At 60.4% G+C, this 21,351-nt stretch overlaps 1 long non-coding RNA gene and 1 pseudogene across 3 annotated transcripts in view; one reads left to right on the top strand and one right to left on the bottom strand.

Annotated features, from left to right (window-relative positions):
• Positions 1-56: 56 nt before the first annotated feature.
• Positions 57-15,842, bottom strand: LOC149521348 (zinc finger protein RFP-like; annotated as a pseudogene). The gene is made up of 8 exons (XR_016348006.1): positions 13,995-15,842; positions 13,615-13,710; positions 12,350-12,577; positions 11,978-12,000; positions 11,157-11,269; positions 10,430-10,450; positions 10,124-10,150; positions 57-3,072 (listed from the first exon to the last, which is right to left on the bottom strand). The product of XR_016348006.1 is annotated as a zinc finger protein RFP-like (transcript).
• Positions 15,843-16,377: 535 nt separating this feature from the next.
• LOC149521347 (uncharacterized) overlaps positions 16,378-21,351 on the top strand; it is an 11,869-nt gene continuing 6,895 nt past the window's right edge. The window contains exons 1-2 of one of the 2 annotated variants that reach the window (XR_016348000.1): positions 16,378-16,524; positions 18,781-19,262. This is a non-coding gene — a long non-coding RNA (uncharacterized LOC149521347). The other variant, XR_016347998.1, reaches the window with a different exon arrangement.

The following is a 21,351-nucleotide window of genomic DNA, read 5'->3' as shown; positions in this document are numbered from 1 at the left end:
CATGCAGCAGCCCCTGGCTCCCCACCAGAGCAAACCTCCCCACCACGCAGCAGGCACTAGCCCCCCAGCAAGCCCCAGCTGGGCCCTGGCCCCTCACCACATGGCCGGAGCAGGTTGCCACCATGTGACCTCAATGCAGACCTCAGTCTCTGGACCAGGCCCTCCATTTCCCCCTACCCCCCACCACGAGGGCCACAGCAGCCCCCGCCCGCGAGAGCATGCGCCACTCACCTCTGTGGAGGAGGGAAGGAGGTGGGTGGAGAATTTTTTGTGCGCGGCTGTGCAGGTGCACACCTTAGAGGGAACGCTGCCCGGCACTTTTCAGTGCTGTCCCTCAGCCAGGGTAGAGAATCCCTTCGAGTGCAGGACACGTGTTCCGAGGACACGTAAATCTCTTTGTGGCCTTCGCAATAACCAGCTCTGCCACATCTACCCTGGCCCATGATTGCACAGATTATAGGATCCCACCCCTTTAACGCCCGGGGTGTCCACACTGGCCTAGCAAACCACCGCCACAAGAGACACGGCCCCCCCGCTCGACATTACTTCGAAGTAACGGCTCGCTGTTGCAATGCGCATGTTGTTCTTTCGAAATAAAGTCAGTTATTCTGAAATAACGCTGCTGTGCAGACATCCCCTAAATGTATGACAAACAAAACTGTGATCTTTTCCATTGATTTGTGGCTGGGAAGAAAGCAAACTTCACCACACTCCATGTTAGGAGTCATTATGTGCCAGCATCTTTAATACAATTAAGCTAATTTGTTGTGACTCGGTAAAAGAATCCCTTCTCTATTTCTTTACCAAACTGCATTTGTTGTGTCTTTATAACCAAGGACATGAAGAGCCCAACACTGCACTGAAATCAATGCACACTGGCTGCGAATATTTCTATAGAAAAATAAACTAAAGACGACGTTGCAGCAGAGATTTCTATGGAGAGGAAGGCAGGATGTCAGGTTGAGGACAGAGCGGTGTTAATTGATGCAAGAGCAGGCAGGGAGGGGCCATATCTTGATTACCAGAGATCTGTAGCTAGACAGTTGAAAATCGCAGGAGTTAATGCAGCCAGAAATTCAAAGAATATTATAAAATCACGTGAATCTAATGAGATTGGTTAATTCATTCTATGTTTTTTTTCACCTATGAATGTTCAAAGGTGCAGCGCAGTATGGGGTGTATGAGCCCTGCTTTCGAGAGAGAGCTGGTCAGGGCAAGAGAGTGAGGGAGCAGCTGCACATGTGTGTGGCTGCACTGGTTATGACACATGGACATTGTCACTGAACAGTCTGTGTGACGGGGTGAAGCAACCCCGCCACTCACCAGCGGCGCAAGGTACGGGCCAGGGCGAAGGGTCCGCGGGTGCTGGACGCCGGGGAAGAGGCGCGTCATCAGCGTGCGCCCGGGAGTGACGCTGATGTCACGGGCGCGCGCGGACAGTGCCGGGAGGAAAACCCGGAAGTGGGGGGAGCCTGGGAACGACAGGGGAGGGAGGACGGTATAAAGGGGGAGACGGGACATCAAGGAAGGGGGAAGACACGAACGAGGACTGCGGGAGGAGAGGGAGTACGGAGCATGGGACAGTAGGAGGGGAGGAGAAGAGAGACGCCGGGTCGTAACGCTGGCGGAGTGGAAGCGGCCCAGGGCGGGCCGTGAATCCCGGGAGCAGGTGTGTTTGGGGTACACTCACCCCTGCTACCGCCAAGAGCCACACTCTTGGTGTTAGGGCCCTGGGTCGGGGTCCGGAGAGAGGGTGGGCCTGGACCCCCCACTCCGCCCCACAAAGGGCTGTGAACTCGAGCCGGTCCGGCTCCCACCTCAAGGAGCCAGGGGTGTAGAGGGGAGACGGTGGGTCGATTCATGACAGTCTGACAATGCCATAACGAATTGTGTTCACAGAAATGTTTCGGATTGCTTGAAGTGCTGCAGCTGACATACACACAATGCCCTGTAAATAAGTCAAACATAGATATAGCTGTAAGGGAAGAAAAAGGTCAAAAATTCCATTTCTAAAAATAGATTTTTAATAAAAAGCTGGTGAACTGTAAAAGAAAAGGTTCTTGTGCTGACACCTTGTTACAATAACACGTTTCTAAATTAGAAAACGTTTTTTCTTTCATATTTGACACTGAGATTTCACAGCAGTAGAAAACTCTGACAGGAGTGAAAGTCCCCTCCCCCCTCATCTGGGGCAGGGGACGGGGCAAGGTTAGGGCAGCAAACCCCACCCGCTGTCTGGCCACGTTTCTTACCAGCCTCACCCTGTGCTGGGGTGGAGCAAACCTGGGTCAGGGGGGAAAAGCAGCCTGGGCTCCTTCCAACCAGGGGGTCCCATTCACCAGCCTGGGCTGGGCTGCCAGGTGTCCGGTTTTCCACTGGAGGCTCCAGTTGCAAAGGGAAAGGGGCAGTGACCGCTTGGCACAAAACATCCAGGGACCTGCAGTAACCGGCCCTGCCCTGGGGGAAGAGCCGCAGCGCTGGGAGGGGCCGGTCGGTGCTGCGGGGTCACTGTCAGGGGCAGGGATCCCCTCCCGCCTGGGCTGGCACCGGGCAGATGGTCAGGGGAGCCGCGTTGGTGCCCCCGGCGTTGGTACAGGGATTGAAATATGGGCAGAGCGTCCCGGAGAAGGTACCAGTAAAGGTGAAGAGATGGGACCCGTCAGTCACATTGTAAAACGAGACCTCGCCCGCCTCGTAGTCCAGGAAAATCCCCACCCGGCTGGGCCTGGTGCTCATGGGGAGGGGGGTCGGGGGGGAGGTGGAGACTGTGTATTTATCCCCATTCCTCAGACTCATAGCCCAGTATCCTTGTTTGGTTGAGTGCGACTGTCCCCTTCCTGCTCACAGATTCCCTGCAGACCCCCAGGTCCCAGCCTGTCTTGTCTCCCACCCCCACCTCCCAGTAACGCCGCCCACCCGCGAACCCCTCGGCGCCCAGCACACAGATACAAGGGTCAAATCTCTCCGGGGTGTCGGGCAGATCCTGGCGCGTGTCTCTGTGTCTCACACGTTTCCGATCCTCAGACAGGACGAGGTTGGGATGAGCCGTGTCTGGATCCAGCGTCACGTCCACTGGGGAGAGAGTCACAGAGTCAGGGCCAGGGGCAGGGGCGGGTCCCTGGGTTCAGGGGGAAATTAACCTGCCCCCCCGTTAATCGCTGTGCGGGGGGGGGGGGGCTTATTACCTGAGGGGAGTCAGGGCCCCTCTGCCACTGAGGAGACAAAGGGGGAAAAGGGCAGGAGGAGCGGGGGTCGGGCGGCAAGCTGGCAGTGGGGGGAGGGGCAGGGTATTGCTGGGAGAGGAAGGGGGAGGGGCAGATGATGGGGCAGAGGGGGAGGGATGGAGCAGAGGGAGCAACCGTAGGGCCAATGTGGGGCAAGATGAGCAGGCACAAGGGGACAGAGGGGTGAGGGAAGGGGCAGTCCCCAGGAGGGCTGAGTGGAGGGGCAGATGCAAGGAGGGCAGAGGGAGGGGTGGACACCAGGGGGCAGAGGGGGAGGAAGGGAGCATAGGGGCACAGACAGAGGGGTGTGGGGAAAGGCAGGCCCTAGGGAGGCAGAGGGGGGAGGAGATGTGGGCACCAGGGGGCAGAGATGGGGTGGGGCCTACACCACAGGACCCAAAGGGGGGCCCAGGGAGGAGACCCCTGGCAGGCCGAGGGGCAAAGGGAAGAGCAGGCCCCAGGGAGGCAGATTCCCAGGAGCGCTGTGAGCGAGACACGAGGAGTCGTCCTTCCGCTCTGCCCTGCGCTGATCAGGCCTCAGCTGGAGTCGTGTGTCCAGTTCTGGGCCCCACATTTCAGGAGAGAGGCGGAGAAATTGGAGGGTCCAGAGAAGAGCAACAAGAACGATGAAAGGTCGAGAGAACATGAGCTAGGAGGGGAGGCTGGAGGAATTGGGCTTGTTTAGTTTGGAAAGGAGAAGACTGAGAGGGGACATGAGAGCGGTTTTCAGGTACCTAAAAGGGCATCACAAGGAGGAGGGGGAAATGCTTCTCCCTGGCCTCTGAGTGCAGGACAAGCAGCAATGGGCTTAAACTGCAGCCAGGGAGGTTGAGGTTGGACATTAGAAAAAACTTCCTGCCTGTCCAGGTGGTGAGACACTGGAATAAGCTGCCTGGGGGGTTGTGGAGTCTCCATCCCTGGAGATATTGAAGAGCGGGTTGGACACACACCTGTCAGGGATGGTCTGGATGGTGCTTGGTCCTGCCGTGAGGGCAGGGGACTGGACTCGATGACTCTCGAAGTCCCTGCCAGTTTTGTGACTCTGACTGAAGTGGAGGCAGAGAGGGGCCTAAGGGAGGCAGAGGAGCAGTGACCAGAGGGGCTGGTCCCAGGGGCTAGAGGGGGATGAGGGATGCAGGGTCAGGGGGGCAGAGGAGAATTAAGGGGAAGGTGGAGGAAATGTGAGGGGAGGGGGCAGGTACCAGGGTGGGGTGGGGGAGAGGAAAGGGGCTTGTGCTGAGGGAAGGGGGCAGGGCAGGAGGAGAAAGGGGAAGCAAGAAGGGGCAGAGCAGGGGAGAGAGAAATGCCGGGGGACAGGGATGAGGAAGGCACCAGGGCAGATGGGGGGAGAGGGAAGGTTTGATCCTCAGTGGGTGGGAAGGTGAGGGAAGGGTGGGTGTCAGGGGGCTAGAAAGGTACCAGGCGAGGGGTTAAAGGCAGGGGGCAGAGGAGGAGCAGGCAGGTTGGCAGCAATGGGGCAGGGGAGGAGCAGGCACCAGGGCTAACAGGGGCCAAGGGGGAGACAGTGAAGGGAAAGGGCAGGAGGAGCGGGGGAGGGGTGGGAAGGTGTCAGTGGGGCTGGGGGAAGGGGACAGGCTGATATTGGGAGAGGGAAGGGGAGGCACAGATGAGAGGGGTAGAAGGGGGGCAATGGAGGCAAGAGGAACAGGCACCATGAGCACAGAGGGGGGTGAAGAGAGGGGCAGGTTCCAGCCAACATTTCCCTAGGATCCTGGGTGTGCAGGGGAGTGTACACCAGTGCTCCCTCCAACTGTGCCTAGCCGTGTGCAGAATACATTTTATGATGTGCACTGAGGCGCGCCCAGGAGACACACGGGCTGTGGCCATGTGAACGCTCTGCTGATCCGCTGGGCGGCTCCTGACTCTCCCCTGAGAGCGCAGGGCGGGTGTGACAGCAGGACCCGGACGAGCTCTTCTGGCTGCTGTCTGTGCTGCCCTGGCGGACCCACTAGTGTGTAAACAGGGTCCGAGGCAGTCCCCCCCCCCCACTCCTGACAGCTCGTGAGGAGCCGGGTGGGGGAGGCGCCAGGCCCAGCCTGTATTGCCAGGGACACGCCTGCCCTGCCTGGGGGCCTGGCCCACAGAGCTGGGCTGCCCGGGATCCGTTCTGCCTGGGGCTGGGCACAAACCACTGAGGTGCCATGTGGGGTCAGGAAATGCCGGGACCCTTTTAGTGTCTGAGTGACGGGCAGCAGCAGAGCTGGGCTGGGCCTGCCTGGGGGGGGGCCCTCAGCACCGAATCTGTGATGGGGCTTCCCAGGGCTCAGCTCCGACCCCTCTGGGCTCGTCCGTTCCCAGCCCCGGCACCTCTGGACTCACACAGTCCTGCAGCGCCCACAGACTGACAGAGAGACGACTGGATTGGTTGTTGGTTTCTCAGGTGCTACAGAACCACTCCTTGGTTTTTGAAGGTTTTTTAAGATACAGAATCAATTGGCCCCTCTGAGACCTCTGGGCCTGGCGGTTCCCAGCCCCGGCACCTCTGGGCTCAGCCCATTAGTTGGGAAAATAACAAATGTGCTGGAGCCCGGCCCCTCTCTGGTGACAGGTTAAGCCCTGGCCACCCCCACACGCCCTGCGGTGGGGAGCAGGGTGTGGCTGCCGGGGGCTGGTGAGAAGAGGGTGGGTGGCCCAGGGGTTTGCCGGCCCCTCTCTCCCATGCAGACAGAGTTGCCTGGGCCAGACGGAGCCTTTGGCTTGGTTCAGTGACGGCTGGAGCTGCAGTTACAGAGCTCTCAGGGCCGAGCCCTGCTGGGGACAGTGTGCAGGGCGGCCGGGTGTGGGGGCACAGCCCAGCCTGCTCTAGCCGCAAGGTTGCCTACTCAGAGTTGCCATCACTCAGAGCTGGTGGGACTGGAGGGACAGGCCGAGGGCACGGGGGGGGCGGGAAGCAGAAGGTGCCGGGGCCGGGCCATTGGGGACGGAGCAGTAGCGGGAACGGTGGCGCAGAAACAGCAGCAGCCAGAACATGGGTCTGTGGGACTGTGTCAGTGACTTTACTCCAGCACCCTGCTTTGTGTCTGGGAACCAGATAGAAAAACACGTTTCCTAGGAGGCCAAGACTTTTAAAAATTCATTATTTGGCAAAGTTGTTGTGTCATGACATCGCTAGCGTGACAGGCCAGTAGCCGGGGGAGTTTGTGTTGACAGTGTTATTATTTTAATTAATATTTATGCAAAAACAGCCATATTGGGCCAGACCCCTGGTCCCTCTGCCCAGTGTCCTGCCTCCTGCCACGGCAGCGCCTGGAGCAGCCAGAGGGAATGAGCAGAGGAGGGAATCGTCTCGTGATCCCTCCCCTGTCACCCACTCCCAGTGTCCAGCACACAGAGACTAGGGACACTCAGATCAGGCTGGCGCATCCCTGCCCACCCTGGCTCAGAGCCACTGATGGAGCGACCCTCCGTGAACGGATCTTGCCCTTTCTGAGCCATGTTGTCACTTTGGCCTTCACCCCACCCCCGGCAGAGTCCCACCGGCCGACTGCGCTGCCTGAGGAAACGCTGCCTTTGTGTGGGTCAGTCTCGCTGCCTGGTCACGTCACTGGGTGCCCCTGGCTCCTGTGTGCAGTGAAGGGGAAATGACACTTCCTGACTCACGTTCTCCACATCTGCCCACATTCTCCAGGCCTCACGTGGCCCCAGGGGCAAGGAGGGGGTGGGAGATGGGGCAGGTGACAAGGGGAAAGGTGACAGGAGTATGGGGGGCAGAACCCAGGGGGCAAAAGGGCAGCAAGAGGAGGGTGGTTATCAAGGGGGGAGGGGCATGGGAGTGGGTGCCAGAGATGGGCAAGGGAAGGAGCAGTCCCGGGGGAAGGGCTGAGCAGAGCAGCAGAGGCAAGCAGGGCAGTGAGCAGAGGGGCAGGCACCAGGGGGGACAAGGGAACAGGGGAGCACAGGGGGGCCAGAGAGTTGGGTGTGGAGAAGGGAGGACACAAGGGGAGCAGAGGAAAGGTGAGTGGAGGGGCAGGACCCAGAGGTTAGGAGAAGGGGAGGGGAGGGGCAGGATCCAGAGGTTAGGAGAAGGGGAGGGGAGGGGCAGGATCCGGAGGGGAGGGCGCCAATGGGCTAGAGGAGGAGGGAGGAGAAGGGGCAAACATTAGGGGGCTCAAAGGGGCCAAGGGCAGGGACTTGCATGGGGCAAGCAGCGGAGAGAGATGGGCCCAGGGGGCTAGGGGAGGGGAGTACAAAGGGGCTGGCATGAGTGCTTTGGGGAGGGGGATGGTGCAGGTGTCGGGAGGCAGAGGGGAGGGCAAGGGCAGAACCAAGGGGACGGTAGAAGGGGCTGGGGATGTGAGGTAAAGGGCAGGCACAGGTGGGCGAGGGAAAGGCTCATGCTCAGGCCTAGGTGGGGCAGATGCCAGGGACTAGAGGGCACAATGGGTGGGAGGAGTGGCAGGTGCCAGGGGGTGGGAGGACGAAGGGGTGGATGCCGGGGGCTACAGGGTACAAGCAGGAGGTACCAGGGACTCAGGGGTGCAGCCTGGAGTAGGACAGGTACCAGGGCCAACAAGGGGCCAGGTGTGAAGCAGCTATTGGAGGCTGAAGGGGGCAAGGGAAGGGAGGGCACCAGAGGGCAGGGGGAGGGGCAGGTGCCAGGGGACAGAAGGGGGAAGGGAGGGGCAGACAAAAGGGAGAGGGAGGGGAGAGAGGGGTGGATGCTGGGGCAGAGGGGCTGAAGGAGGGGAATGATGCAAGTCACATGTGAGGGCGCAGAGGAACGTGAGGAGAACTGGGGCAGAGGGCAGTGAGGGGTGGGCACAGAGAAGAAGGTGGCAGGGGACAGGCAATAGAGGGCAGTGAGGGAAGGGCAGGTGCCAGGGGGATTGAGGGGTGAAGCATCAGGACAGACAGAGGGAGGGAGCAGAGGGACAGGCCTCTATTTCCCTGGACCAGCCCCTCCTCCCGGGCTTTTAGGAGGGGCAGGGCAGTGGAGGATGGGAAGGGGGAGTAAACACAAGCCAATGGGCTGTTGCTAATGAGGGCAGTGGGGAGGAGAGGGGGTAATTTCCCATCTCCTGTCCCTTCCACCTGGGAGAAGCTGCACTGGGGCCAGTCCCAGTTCACACCCACGTGGCTGCACTGGGGGTTTGCACGGGGGCAGATGCATCAGTGCAAGGGAACCCGGCTCCCACGGCCTCAGACACTGCTGTGCCGGGGCCGTGCCCCTCCCCTCACTGAGTTATGGGTCAGTAACTGCAGGTCACTGGGGCTGAGGGCTGGACTCCCAGGCGGGGCTGCCCCACTGTGCTGCAGAGCCAGTCTCACCCCCACACTCTGCCCAGGGCCGTGTTTAGACCCAGGGAGCATCCGCAGCAGCAGAGACTGAGGGACCCTACGTCAGACCCCTGGACCCCAGCGGTTCCAGCCCCCACCTGAGGGGGGACCCACATTCCCATCCCTGCCCTGCCCCACACAGGGATGGGACCTGCAGCTCCCCACTGGGTCCTAGCCCCTGGGCTACAGGCTGGAAGGGAAGCGGCGGCACCTGGCTCTGTCCATGGACACTCGCCAGCAAACTCAGCCTGGGGCCGGGAAGGGTTTCACTGGACCCCAAATCAAATTGTTCTGCCGATGAACCATTAGCACCCGATTGCCCAGCCCCTCTGCAAACCTGCCTGAGCAGCTGAGGCGCCCAGGCCCCAGTGACTGGCAGGGAGGGACTGTCCCCAACCCCAGCCCCACACGGTGCCGGACAGGCTGGGCTCAGGGCACCAGCTGGGACACTCCAGAGCGGCTGTGAAATGTGCCCTGGCCAGGAAAATCCTCCCAGCCCTGATCTCAGCCCACAGACCCGGCTGCCAGTGGAGACTCGGCTCCAGCCTGAACTCTCTGCCCAGAGCGACGTGTCCCCTGGGCCCTGCGAGCGGCACAGACCCTCTGCCACTTCCCCGGCGTCTCCCAGCACCGGCACTGGCCACAGAGCCCCGCCCAGAGCCCCAGGGGCGCAGGTGTCTGCAGCTAGTGACTGTCCCAGCTCCCACCCCCCGGCTCCCCTCACCCAGCCCTGGGGCAGACACGCTGAGGTCTCACACTGGGCTCTGCAGACACGGCAGGTTTGGCTACCCAGATGGGCAGTACGTTCCAGAGCCGGGAGGAGCAGACTCTGGTTATGGGGTTCGTGCCCCAGCACTAAATAGCCCTGAAGAACTTGGGGGGCTGTCACCTCCGATCTCACACGATCTTCTCTGCCGAGCCCCCCTCAGATATCGGGGCCTTCACCCGGCCTGCGCTGACACAGCCAAGCCCCTTCTGTGTGCTCTCCCCGGCTTGGAGACTTGCTGCCCTGGGCCGAGCAGACAGACCCCTTGGATACGTCTACACTGTGCTGTTTTGCGCAAGAAATATGCAAATGAGGCAAAGCGTGGAATACTGCCACACCTAATTTGCATAATTAACGAGCGACCGCTTTTTGCACAAGAGACTGTTGCAAAAAAAGGAGCGGTGTAGACGGTGCCTTTTTTTGCAAAAACCTCATGTGCAAAAATAAAGCTGAATTAATTATGCAAATGAGGCATAGCAATATTCCATGCTTTGTCTCATTTTCATATTTCTTGCACAAAACAGTTCAGTATAGACATAGACCGTTTGGTTAAACAGGAGACGGGGCCCAAAGCCAGACCCTGGGTTTGCCCAGGGCCCAGCCCCACTGGCTGGACATGCCCGGAGTTTTCTCCCCAGGCTGCAAAGCGCCGAGGGCACCCTGCCAGGAAGCGGTTTCCCACCCCAGGCCGAGGGGGGATGATCAGGGTTCAGGTGAGAAGTGTCTCCCGGCCTTAGCTCTGGAGTCACAACCCGGCTCCACAACACCCCCAGCCCCTCCCCGGGCTCCCGAGGGCGGGAGATGGCGTCACCGACACCAGAGCAAGGCCAGTTACCTGCGAATTCTCGGGCTCGCCTGAGTCCTGGAACAAGCAGAGAGAGAGAGAGAGAGGTGAGAATTCCCACCGCAGAGCCCCCGGATAGGGAGCAGGAATGTCCTGGCTCCTTCCACCGCCCCTGGCTCTGCCCTGGCTCCCCACAGCCTCTGTCTCCCCTCAGCTGCTCTGACCCATGCTCCCCGGCTGGACTCCCCCCTGCGTCGATCCCCTTGCGCCCGCCCAGCCCCAGGGCTGCTCCAGGCAGGGGAACAGGCTCCCAGCAGCTGCGGTGCCCGGCCCTAGGGCAGCGCCCGGGTTCCTCACCTCTCTCCGCAGCCAGCACCCCTGGAAGGGAAGAGAAAAACCCGTCAGTGGGGGGGCAGACGGGCCCTGGGGAGTAAGGCCCCAGAGCCAGCTTCTCTCAGGTGTTTGCACCTCCAGCCATGCAGAGAGGTCCCTGGGATTTCACACGCGCTGGAACAGGGGAGGTGCCCAACTCCTATGGACATCAGAGGGAGTTAGGGGCCCAGCTGCTCTGGGGCTTCTGAAACTCCCGCCAGGCCCCTGTGTGACTCACCGGGCACCTGCCCAGCTCTGAGCGTCTGGCCCAAGGGGTTCAGACACCGGGCCCAGGCGCGCGGCTGGTGTCAGTTAGGGAGGCTCCGTGAATGTCCAGGGAGCTGGGACTCGGGCCCTGAGTCTGTGACAACGTCTCCCACGGCAACCAGCTCCCAGCGTCCCCAGAAACCTTCCCCTGCCCCTCGGCCCACGCAGGCTGGGCTGGGGGACTCTCTGCTTGGGAGCAGGAGGGGGCGGCCGCAGGGACAGCAGGGGAGGTACCTGCACTCCCCACGCCTGTTCTCTGCCATTCGCATCCCGCTGGGATCCTGCTGTTCTGCTCAGAGTAGCTCCCTGCCCCTCTAGGGCTCAGGAACCCGCCAGCCCCCCAGGAGCAGACCCTGGGGTCTCAGAGACCCAGCTGGGCCTTTCCACCCCCCTCCCTATACCCCCAGAAAGTGAGAGAGGAGCCCCCAGCAGCGCCGCCCCGTACCCAGGAATCCCGTCACGGCCCCCTGGAGACTGTTCTCTCCTGGGAAGTCCCGGATTCTCCGCTCCAGCTCCGGGCACTTGGGCGCAGGATGCGGCGACGTCGCCTCCTCGCCCCTGCAGAGACACGAGGGTGTCATTGGTCTCCTGCCTCCCCCCCCCCCCAGCCACACAGGGGAGCAGGTGGGGGCTGGGCCACAGGCAGAGCTCACAGGGCCTGGACCTCGGCTGCCCAGGGAGTTTTTCCTGCTGGCACAGCCTGGGGGGCCTCTCTCCAGCCAGAGGGAAACAGCCCAGGCAGCACCAGGCCCAGCCCATGTGCCCCCTAGAACCTGGCTGGGCGGCTCCCAGGGCTGAGAGAGGGGCCTGTTCTCTGGGCCCAGCCGCTCCTCAGCTTCTCCGCTCAGCCCTCAGGGGCCTGGTCACTCCCCATGGAGTGGGGGCTGTGGGATGGGGACACTCCCCCCAAGGCCTGGCCTGGGACACTCGGCTCTTTCCCCAGAGGCCCCCCCATGGGCCAGGCCAAAGCTGGGGCCGGGTCCCAGATGGACCCTTGGGGTGACAGGCCTCAGCCCTATTAATATTCCCCTGAGCCAGCCCGGCCCCCGGGGAGGGTTCCCCAGCCCAGAGCTGTGGGGCAGTCCCCTCCCAAGGTGCCTCATACAACCATAACGGCAGTGGCCCCAGGGCGGTGGGTACAGAGGAGGCAGGGTTCAGAGGGTGAGACAGGCCCATGGTTGGCGGCTGGGGCTGGATTCACTGCCTGGGCTCTGAGCCTTCTCCCAGCATGAAAGGGGGTGAGGGGCAGATGGAGCCTGGACCTACCTGCTCACGGCGCTTCTCACACCCTAGAGTGGAAGGAGACAGAGCAGAGAGTCACTGCCCATGGCCCAGCCCAGCCCCTACCCCAAATGGCTCCCCTACCCCACAGGTTGCTCCCCCAGGTGGCAGACCCACTGAAGGGCTGTGCTAGGGGGAGTCGAGCCCCTTTTACATCAGCTGCTTTGCAGGGGGGCCAGGTACACTTTTTCACCAGCCTTCCCAATGGGCCAAACTCCTGCATCTCTGCAGCCCTGGGGCCCCGGCCCTGCAGCCACACTGGGCCTTGCTCTCTGCGCTGAGTTACCCTGTGAGCCCCCAGTGACTCAGGGGGTCCCCTCCCCACACTGGGCTCCAGGCGGTCTGACCCCGTCTCACCTGCAGCAATTCCAGCGCTGGCTGCCGACACGTCTCCTCCAGCTCCGAGATCAGGGCGCTGAGCTGGGAAATCTCGCCCAGGCGGGCGGCGTGTTCCTCCCTGCTCCTCCCAATCTCCTTGTCCAGCTCCCCCAGCCGGGCCAGCAGGAGGCGCTCTCGCTCCGCCAGGAACTGCCGCAGCCGCTCGCACTCCCAGCACACCAGCTGCCGCTCCATGTCCGTCTGCCTCTGGGGGTGCAGAGCGGGCGGGGCAGGGACGCGGGTGAGTGGGGCCGTGGGAAGTGGCAGGGCCTTGTCCGGGCTGTGCAGAGTGTTTCACTCTGTGTCTTTGCCAGGCTGGCTGGGTCTGGCCCAGGGCTTGTCCCAGGGCAAAAGTGTCACCAAAAATCACCCCAACCCCCGTCACGGCACCAACAGACTGAGGTGCAGCCCAGGGCATGGGAAATGGGGCCCAAACCAGCCGCTGGCATCCCTGGGGTGTCTGACACTCACACCCGGGGGTCAGCACAGATCTCCCCTCAGCCTGACCCTGCCACAGCTGGGCACATGCAGCAGTTTGACAGGCCTCACCCCTGCCCCCCGCGGGAGAGAAGCAGAGCCAGAGGCTGCTCCCAGCTACCCGGGGGTGAACCCACCGACCCCAGTGGGAACTAACACCAGGGTAACAGAGGAGCCTGACCCAAACCCCAGTGGGGTCACTCTCCAGATTTACACCAGGTAGCTGCGAGTGGAGGCTAGGGTTGCCACGTGTCCGGTTTTTGCCTGACCTGTCTGTTATTCGGGTCTCCTGTCTGGTAAAAAAAACTCCTAAAATACCAGACATGTGAAATGTCCGGTATTTCCTATTTCCCACGGACGGAAGCCAGGCAGGGACAATTTTCCCCTGCTGTGTCTGGCGCAGGTGGGGGAGTGAGCAGTACGGGGCCATTTAAAGGTGCAGCGCCTTCCCCCTTTTTTTTTTTTGCTAAATAACTTTGGTCTCCCCCTTTTTTTTTCCTCAACAGAATTTTTTCACAGTGTTTTTTTTTTTGGAGGGAGAAGGGGGGCTGTTTGGTATTTTTTGTTAAACCATCTGGCAACCCTAGCGGAGGCTGCCCCCCATGGGTTCAGGTGACTCTGAGCTGTGTCCCTGCACGACCCTGAAACCCTTTAACCTTCTGAATGACCCAGACACCGGCTAGCACAGAGACATACCCCCTCCCCCACCCCGATGCTGTCGCTGCCCCTCCCCCATGCAAAGCGGCTGGGCAGGGCCAGGCACCTACCAGGAGCCTCTCGCTCTCCTTGGCCCAGTCGGATTCCAGGCCCCGGAGCGCGTCTCTCTCCTCCCGCAGACGCTGCAGGCGGCTCAGGATTTGCTCCTGCAAACACAGACAGCGGCTCTGGGGGCTGCTTGGGGCCATTGGCTCGTGCCCAGTGAGAACAGCGCCACGGAGCAGTGAGGCTGGGGGAGCAGGTCCCCCCTCTCCAGCCCACGGTAACTGCCCAGCAGCACTGCTGGGCATGGCCCAGCCCCATGTGGCTGGATGCAGTTCCCAGGCAGGCCCCTGGCTCTACCCAGGGCAGGGCAGACACACGCAGGGGGCTCTGTCGCTGCAGAGAAACTGCTCCTGTAACTCCCCGCCCTGCAGAGCCTGGTCCCTACCTTGTACTCCTGGGCAGCCTCCTCGATGGGCACCACTGTGTGTGTGCGGTGCTCCTGGGACCTGTCGCACACCACACAGATGGGGGCTTGATCCTCCTGGCAGAAGAGCTTCAGGGCTTCTTGGTGTCTCTCACATCTTGGCTGCCCCTCGAGCGCTGGCCCCGCCGGGAGCCGCAGGCGTTTCACCAGCTCCACCAGGTTCCCCAGCTGGTAGTTGGGCCGCAGGTGTCTCTGCAGGATGGTCTCTCTGCACTGGGGGCAGGAGAAGTTGGGCTCCGACTCCCCCCAGCACTGGCTGAGGCAGGCCCGGCAGAAGTTGTGCCCACACTCGATGGTCACCGGGTCTGTGAAATACTCCAGGCAGATGGGACACATTGCCTCGTCCTGGAAGCTCCCGGCCAGATTGCTGGCAGCCATGGCCCTTCCTGTGGGTTGGTTTCGTTTCTGGATCGGAGGAAGCAGCGCAGCCTATTCAAGCTGCTTTTTTTTCCCCCTAAGTAGGTTGCACAACTGGGAGCCAATCACACTTGCCAGACAGAAATGAAAAAAGAAAAAAAGGCCCACAGAAATCGGAGCCCCAGACATGCCCCCAAACGAGCACCAAGCTACCTAAGAAAACTCCCAGGCAGGTACAGACACAGAACCTTGCCTGGTTAAAAGGCTCAGGGGGAGCCGTGTTAGTCTGTACCTAAAAGAAACAAAAATGAGTTTTCATGGGCACCGCCCCCTGCTCCATGTTTGCCGTCTGAGGCAGTGGGTTGTGCCACGGAAGCTCATGACACTTTCTAGATTTTTTGCTAGTCTCTCAGATGCTACAGGGTCAGGGGTTTCCTAAGGCACCCAGAAGCTGGTGCTAGTCCCGTTTATAGGCGTAGGCAGGAGCTGAAGGACTGTGTCCGGTAGAGTGAGCTGGGAGCGAGGACTGGGGCGGGACCCTGGATAGTCTGCTCCTGCTTTGCTTGGGTGTATTAATTGTCTGGCAGATGCAGTGTGGTTTTGCTCAGCCGTATCAACAGGCTGGTCCAATGGCCATTGTCAGTTACTGAGCGAAAATCCTCTCAGGTCTGGGGCTTTTCCTCACAGCTTTTAATTGCAGCATCATCTCCTTTCTGGAAGGGGAGCTGTTGCCCTGAGTCATGCTCCTAGTTGTGGAGGGAGACTAAAGGGTAGAAGGATTAAACCCCTCCCCCCATTTATCCCTTATGTTTCACAATCAAATGGTTCCCTTTTGCACCCAATAATACTGGGGTGCTGCTGAGGCATGTGACTCACCCCTCATTAATGATCATCAGAGCCAAGACCCATTTGGGGACCAGTGTCTCCCAGCTGCTAAGGCAGGGTTGCCCCCCCCAACAGGCTGTTTTACTGCCCCAGATGGAGTGGAGAATAGGGGTGATAATGCTCTCTGCTTCATTGCCCCATTTCCCTGAGCAGAGCGGCCACAGACCCCAGCTCCAGCCCCTTGTGTTCTCCTCCCCTCAGGCCCCACAAGCTCAGGCCCAATGGCTCCAGGGGGGGTAGCTGGCCCCAGAGCTCAGACACAATCTGGGCCTGGGCAGGGACGTGGCTGTTCTGTCCAGCAACAGGGCAGAACTAGGTCACCGGGCTTGAGGGCAGAGCCACCCCCCCACCCCGCGAGACTCAGCCCCACTTTGCCCAGACCAGCTGCTGCCCCTCCCCCGCTGCGGTTCCCCCCACTGCCCTGGAGACTTCTGGCTCCATCCCCCGCCCGTGTGTCTATGTCCCCCCAGGGCGCCCTGCTGCCTGGGTCAGAGGCCGGGCCAGGTGTGGGTGTGTGTGTCTGTGTGCACAGGCTGCCCAGGGATTCACTCCGTTTTCATCCGACTCCCCCCCCCGTTCGCCCTTTTCTGCCCGACCATCCTCAGAGTCGGTCTGTGCCCCCCCAGCTGCCGCTTCTGACACGGGCTGTGACCCGCTTTGGGTGCCCCCCACGTCAGACCAAGGGCAGCTGCTGCCTGTTGTGGGGGGCTGCTCCCCCCCCCCATTACTAAGGGCAGAAACACCCCGGGGCTCAGCGCAGGGAAAAGCAGCACAAGCCCCGCCCCCGGCAGCCCCTCTGGCTCCACCCCCCCCGTGTTGTGACACGCGGTGCCCGGCCCCGCCCCCAGCAGCTGCTGCAGCTGCCGGGCTTGGGGCGTCCAACCCCGCGGGGCGGGGGCGCGGCCAGGCAGCTCCCGGTCTGAGCTAAGCCCCGGCGCTGATCCGGGAGCGGAGTCACGGATGCGCTGCGCACGCGCGGTCTGACCCCGCCCACCCCCTTCCTCAGCGCCCCGGCCGGGTTTTCAACGCGTCTCCCCCGCCCGTCGCTCCCGGCCCCTGCCCAGGCCCCGCTGCGATTGGTCCCTGGGCGGAGCCCGCAGCAGCGTCCGACTCCGCGCGCGGGTAGGGAGGCGGTCGCCACTGCGCATGCGCCGCGCGCTGCCCGGGGCGAGTTCTGGGGGAGCCGTTGGGGCCGTTACTCGCCGCGCTGCTGCGGGCGGGGCCGGGACGAGAGGAGACGTCGGGCGGGGTGAGGCGGGGGCGGGACGCCGCGGGGCTGTCGCTGGTCCGGGGGTTCAATCGCTGCGGGAGTAGCGGGAGGTCCCTCTTGGACCCAAATCTCTGGGGGGCGGCTCGTTGCGCGCGGCGCGGCCCGTGCTGGTGCGTTGGGGACAAGGGCCGGGGGCGGGGCGGGGCAGGCACGTGACTGACGGGCCGATGGAATCCCACCCCCCCCACGCTACAGCCCCTCCCCCAGCACCAGCGCTGGCTCCGCCAGAGGGGGGCTAGTTACTCCCCCCCCCGGCCCTGTGTAGCGATGTGACGGGTCGGTGCCCTGCACGGGGAGCAAACGCTGATGGGGTGTCAATAGACGAGTCAGAGTGTCCCCAAGGCCCCCCCCCTCCGCCTTCTGTATGGAGACTCTGAGCCTGGCTCACAGCAAGGGGGCGGAGGGGGGGCAATAACTGCAGCATTCGCGTACTTGCCCTTGCACTGCTCCCCTGGCACTTGCAGGGGAAGAGGGGGGGGGGCTTTAAAAGGGGCAGCGCTGCCTGGAGGCTGGGGCCAGCCCCTGGGCTGCCTCTTTGAAACACCATGTGCAGCCGGGGCCAGCTGGAGAGTTCTCCTGGGGGGCCCCATGCTCCCCGCAGCCCTTTAAGGTTTGAAGAGTAGTAACAGCAAATGAATCTCAGTGTAACATCCCTGCCCTACTCTACACACACAAACCAGTGGAAAATTCTTCAGCTCATAACGAGAGCAACCCCGATGCCAGGTAAGAATAATGCTGCCTGAGAACTTAGTTGTTCAGTTTAAGACCTTATTTGTTTGCATTTTTTGAGAGGTGATGCTGCCAATCTGGCAATAAAGTGTTAACATTTGGAATCCCAGTGCCTGCTGCCAGGCATTGTGGTCTCACTCACTAGTGACCTATTCCCCCCTCGCTCCCTGCACCTGTGAAAACTCAGACTGGTAGCAAGGGCACAGAAATGCTTATTTTCACGCCATTGTGAAAAGTTAACTCAAGGGTTACTGACAAAAATGTTCCGGTCCATCAGTGCTGCTACCTGTACTTATATACTTCAGTGAATCTTGCCTGGCCTGGCTGTCCTTGCATCACCACAGATAATGCCCCGAGGGTTCCTCCTGATCAGGGTGGAGTGAAGAGGGGAAGGACACACCTGCAAAAGCGCCCCACAGGCACATGGACCCAACATCCTATAGGCTGGAATATTCCTGGGGGCTGCTCCCAGCTCCATCTGAAGCCCAGGCCAGGCCTGGGAGAGAGATGTGCTGCTGCTGCAGCCCAGGGCTGCCCAGGCAGAGCCTGCCAGCCTGACCCTGCTGTTTCATGCAGCTACTGCCTGGCCCCAGCTAGGGCTGTGCCCGGGATGGGGTTTCTGCTTTACCCTTCGCTTAGATGGGGGATGGGTTCGTTTCCCTCCACAGTGCATGATTGGCTTCCAGGTAGGCCCACTGCTCCAAACAGCTGGGACAGCCCTGTGCTGTGCCTGTGCGGATTTGACTTTTGGGCCTTAGGCCTGCTGGGGACCCCGCTCCTCACTCCTGCTTCACCCCCATGTAGCTGCGGGACCAGGCTCAGTACTGGGGCAGCCTTGTTTGTGGGGTGGCAGCTGCTGGGTGAGTGGCTGTGCCTGGCTCATGGCAGGGGAGTGGTTTGGTGAGGCAGGAGAGTGGGGGGGTTGGGTTTTGAGGAGAGATGGCAGCAGCACCCATCTGGCACTTGCAGGGCATCCCTGTGTGTGGGGTCTGTCTGATGGGCGCACACAGGCTGTGGGGGAGGGGACAAGGTGTGGCAAGGCTGGGGGGCTGCAGCTCAGCTTTTGGGAGTTGAGGAGATTGGCACAGCTGGGCTGAGGAAGGAGGAGTGGTTGTGACCCACCATCCTGTGCTGCTTGTTGGTCAGGCTTTGGGTATCAGGATGCACCTTCTGGGAGCAGGGTCTGGGGGCTCTGCTCTAGCTGTGCAATGGCCTTGTCTCAGGCTGGCTCGGTGCTGCTTTTTTCCTCTGTTGTTGAATTATAAAAATTCATCTCAGTGCATGGCGTGCCCCCTCTCTGGCTGTTGGTGCTTCCTGATGCTCTCCCTGGCAGGCTTGGGCGGAGGGAGGGGAGGGCTGGGTGCAGGCTGAAGGTGCACAGAGGGGCTGAGAGGGGGACTGCAGAGTGTGCAGGGGAGGGATTTGAACACAGGATGAGGAGGGTCCCTGGCATGAGGGGCACAGACAGGGGGAAGATTTTTTTTTTTAATTTTTGATTTTTTTTAGCCTCAGTGCTGGTGCATCACGCACCCGCCCTCTGGACCTGCCCCCATTGCTGAACTCAGGAAATTGAAACTACCTCTGTTCCCCAGCCCAGAAGCAGCCATGGCTGCAGAGGGTCCCGTGGAAAGTCTCTGGGAGGAAGCGCCACGTCCCGTCTGTCTGGAGGATTTCGCAGTCCTTGTCCCTCTAGAGTGTGGGCACAGTTCCTGCCAGGCCCCCCTCAGCTGTTGGTGCAGAAACACTGGGCAGCAGAGACCCCGCTGGCACAACCGGCAGCTGACAACCATGGTAGAACTAGCCAAGCTGCTGAGTTTCCAGGCAGCAAAGAGAGCAACATGGGACAGCACCAGGGAGGCTCTGAAGGGGAGCACCAGGAGGCTCTGAAGCTGTTCTGTGAAGAGGATGAAACTCCCATCTGTGTGGGGTGTGACAGATCCTGGGATCAAATGGTGGCGCCTATACAGGAAGCTGCCCAGGAGTACAAGGTACAGAGTTGCTGTCCAGTGTAATGGGAAATAAAGTTGGGTTTTACTTACAGGCTAATTTCACTGACTGTTCCCTGGCATAGGTGTGACATGGCTCTTTAAAGCCTTCATGGTACAAGAGATGCTATAAAAAGTAAATGCTCTGGCTTTGTGGCAATGTACATCAAGGCTTTACAGATACCTGATGTGGGAAATGTCTCTCTGAATCTGGTGACAGGAGGGGTGTTTGTTAACACCTTCCCTTGTGTAATCAGAGAGGTTTAGCTCATAGGAGCTACAGGCCAGTCTATGGGAGTGAGCTGTCTCAGGACTGGAGAAAAGGAGGTTACAAGCTGTTACTACTGCTTCTCAGCCAGTCAGTAATCTGTCATTTGTCTCATAGACCCACAATGGAATCAGAGCCCTGCACAGCACCCAGCAAGGGACAATCCCTGCCCTGAGCAGGTCACAGTCTAGTTAGACAAATGATGAAAAGGGAAAGTGAGGCAGCAAGTTCCCTCATGGTCACCAAGCAAATCAGTGACAGAGTTTAGCCCTGAGCCCTGCTGTCTCCAGGCTCAGTCCAAGGCTACACTAACCACTAGGCCGCATTTTCCCCCCCCCGCCCCCCAGCATCACTGAACAGTGATGAAGTGTGGCCCTTGGAGGGAAAGATGCTTTGTTACAGGCCCCAGGCCCAGCAGGGAGAGGAGGTTTCCCACTGAGATGCTGAACTTCTGGGCTGCTCCATGAGGGGTTAAACTCAGATGCTACAGCCAGCACTAGATGAGATAATTGGCCTGGACACTGTGTGGGGCCCCGAGTGCATTGAGTCCATCCACAGCATCACTCCAGGCAGCGCAGGGCCATGCCAGGCACCACTGGGATTCAACTGGGTTGTAGCCAGAGTTCAAACTGGTTAATTGATGAGCTAAATGCTTATCGGTGCCAGTTACCAGTTCAACTCCCCACTGTCCCCAGCAGTGCCCAATTCCCCTGGCAGCTAACATCAGTCTGCAGCTGCTGGGAATCCCCACCTGCCGGAAATCCTTGTGGCCAGCCCTGGCAGTTCCCACGAGAGAGCCCTGCCCCCAGGAGAGACCAGGTCTGCTACTGGCCTTGCCTGTCAGCAGGTTAAAAATACTGTCACTGACAAAATTGTAACCGGTTACGTAATTAATATTTCTGACTTGTTTTACTTCCCATATCCCCACCTGCATCATCCTTTATGAAGGTGCCACCACCGATCCATCCCCCACCCTGACAGACATCTGCTGCATGCGCAGTCTCCTCCTGTCTTTTTCTATGGATAAAGCCATGTGCAGCCAGGTTTACTGGGCTCTTGCCACAGTACAGGGGCAGGATGTGGGGTCTTCTTGAAGACCTGCCCAGCCTGAAATTCCTATCAATGAGCTCTGGCCTGTCTGAGACCCTGTGAACCTTCTCACATGACCTGACCACCACAGCAACTGTTGGTCAGATTCCTTCTGCCATGGGCTCGGGCTGGGCACACAGCTCATCCCCATGTGTATTGCACTGTGTGTGCTTAGGGGGCCTAGCAGACCCTTGTGTTGTCACAGGCAGACACCGAGCTAAGAAAACTCTGTCTTGTCTGGGTTTCTGCCATCCTGCCCTGAACATGAAACTGTTGGAAAGTAACCACAGCCCTGGGGTCGCTCCAAGTAAGGCTGCAGGGACATGGTAAGTTCTGTTGCTCCAAAGGCTGATGTGCCCAGCCCAGCACAGCTCAGGTGCCAGATAAGACTCCAGCTGCAGCTTTCAGCTGGAATGTTGCAAACCTCATCTTCCTGAAGTGAAAGGAGCTGAGAGAAACGAACAATGTGATTTTTATCAGCTCTTCCATGTGGCCACGTTATTCTTTTCCCCAGAAAATAGGCTCAGTCTGGTGAGAGTGAGAGAGAAAAATTGCATTTAAAAATTACTGGGAAAAGTTACCAAGATCCCTGAGTTAATGCCCAGACCTGCCCACCATTCCCAGGGCTTCTCCCTGCCCCCATCAGTTATAATCCCACTAAGATGACCCAACCATGGGGATGAACAGCAGCTGGGCAGTGCTGGTGGCCCCAGCCCTGAGCGCCTCACCCACAAC

This window comes from Pelodiscus sinensis, chromosome 28 (assembly GCF_052426305.1).
Source record: "Pelodiscus sinensis isolate ZL-2025 chromosome 28, ASM5242630v1, whole genome shotgun sequence".
Classification (NCBI taxonomy): Eukaryota; Metazoa; Chordata; order Testudines; family Trionychidae; genus Pelodiscus; species Pelodiscus sinensis.
The sequence above is the reverse complement of the archived record's forward strand: the minus strand, read 5'-3'. Positions and strand labels throughout refer to the sequence as shown.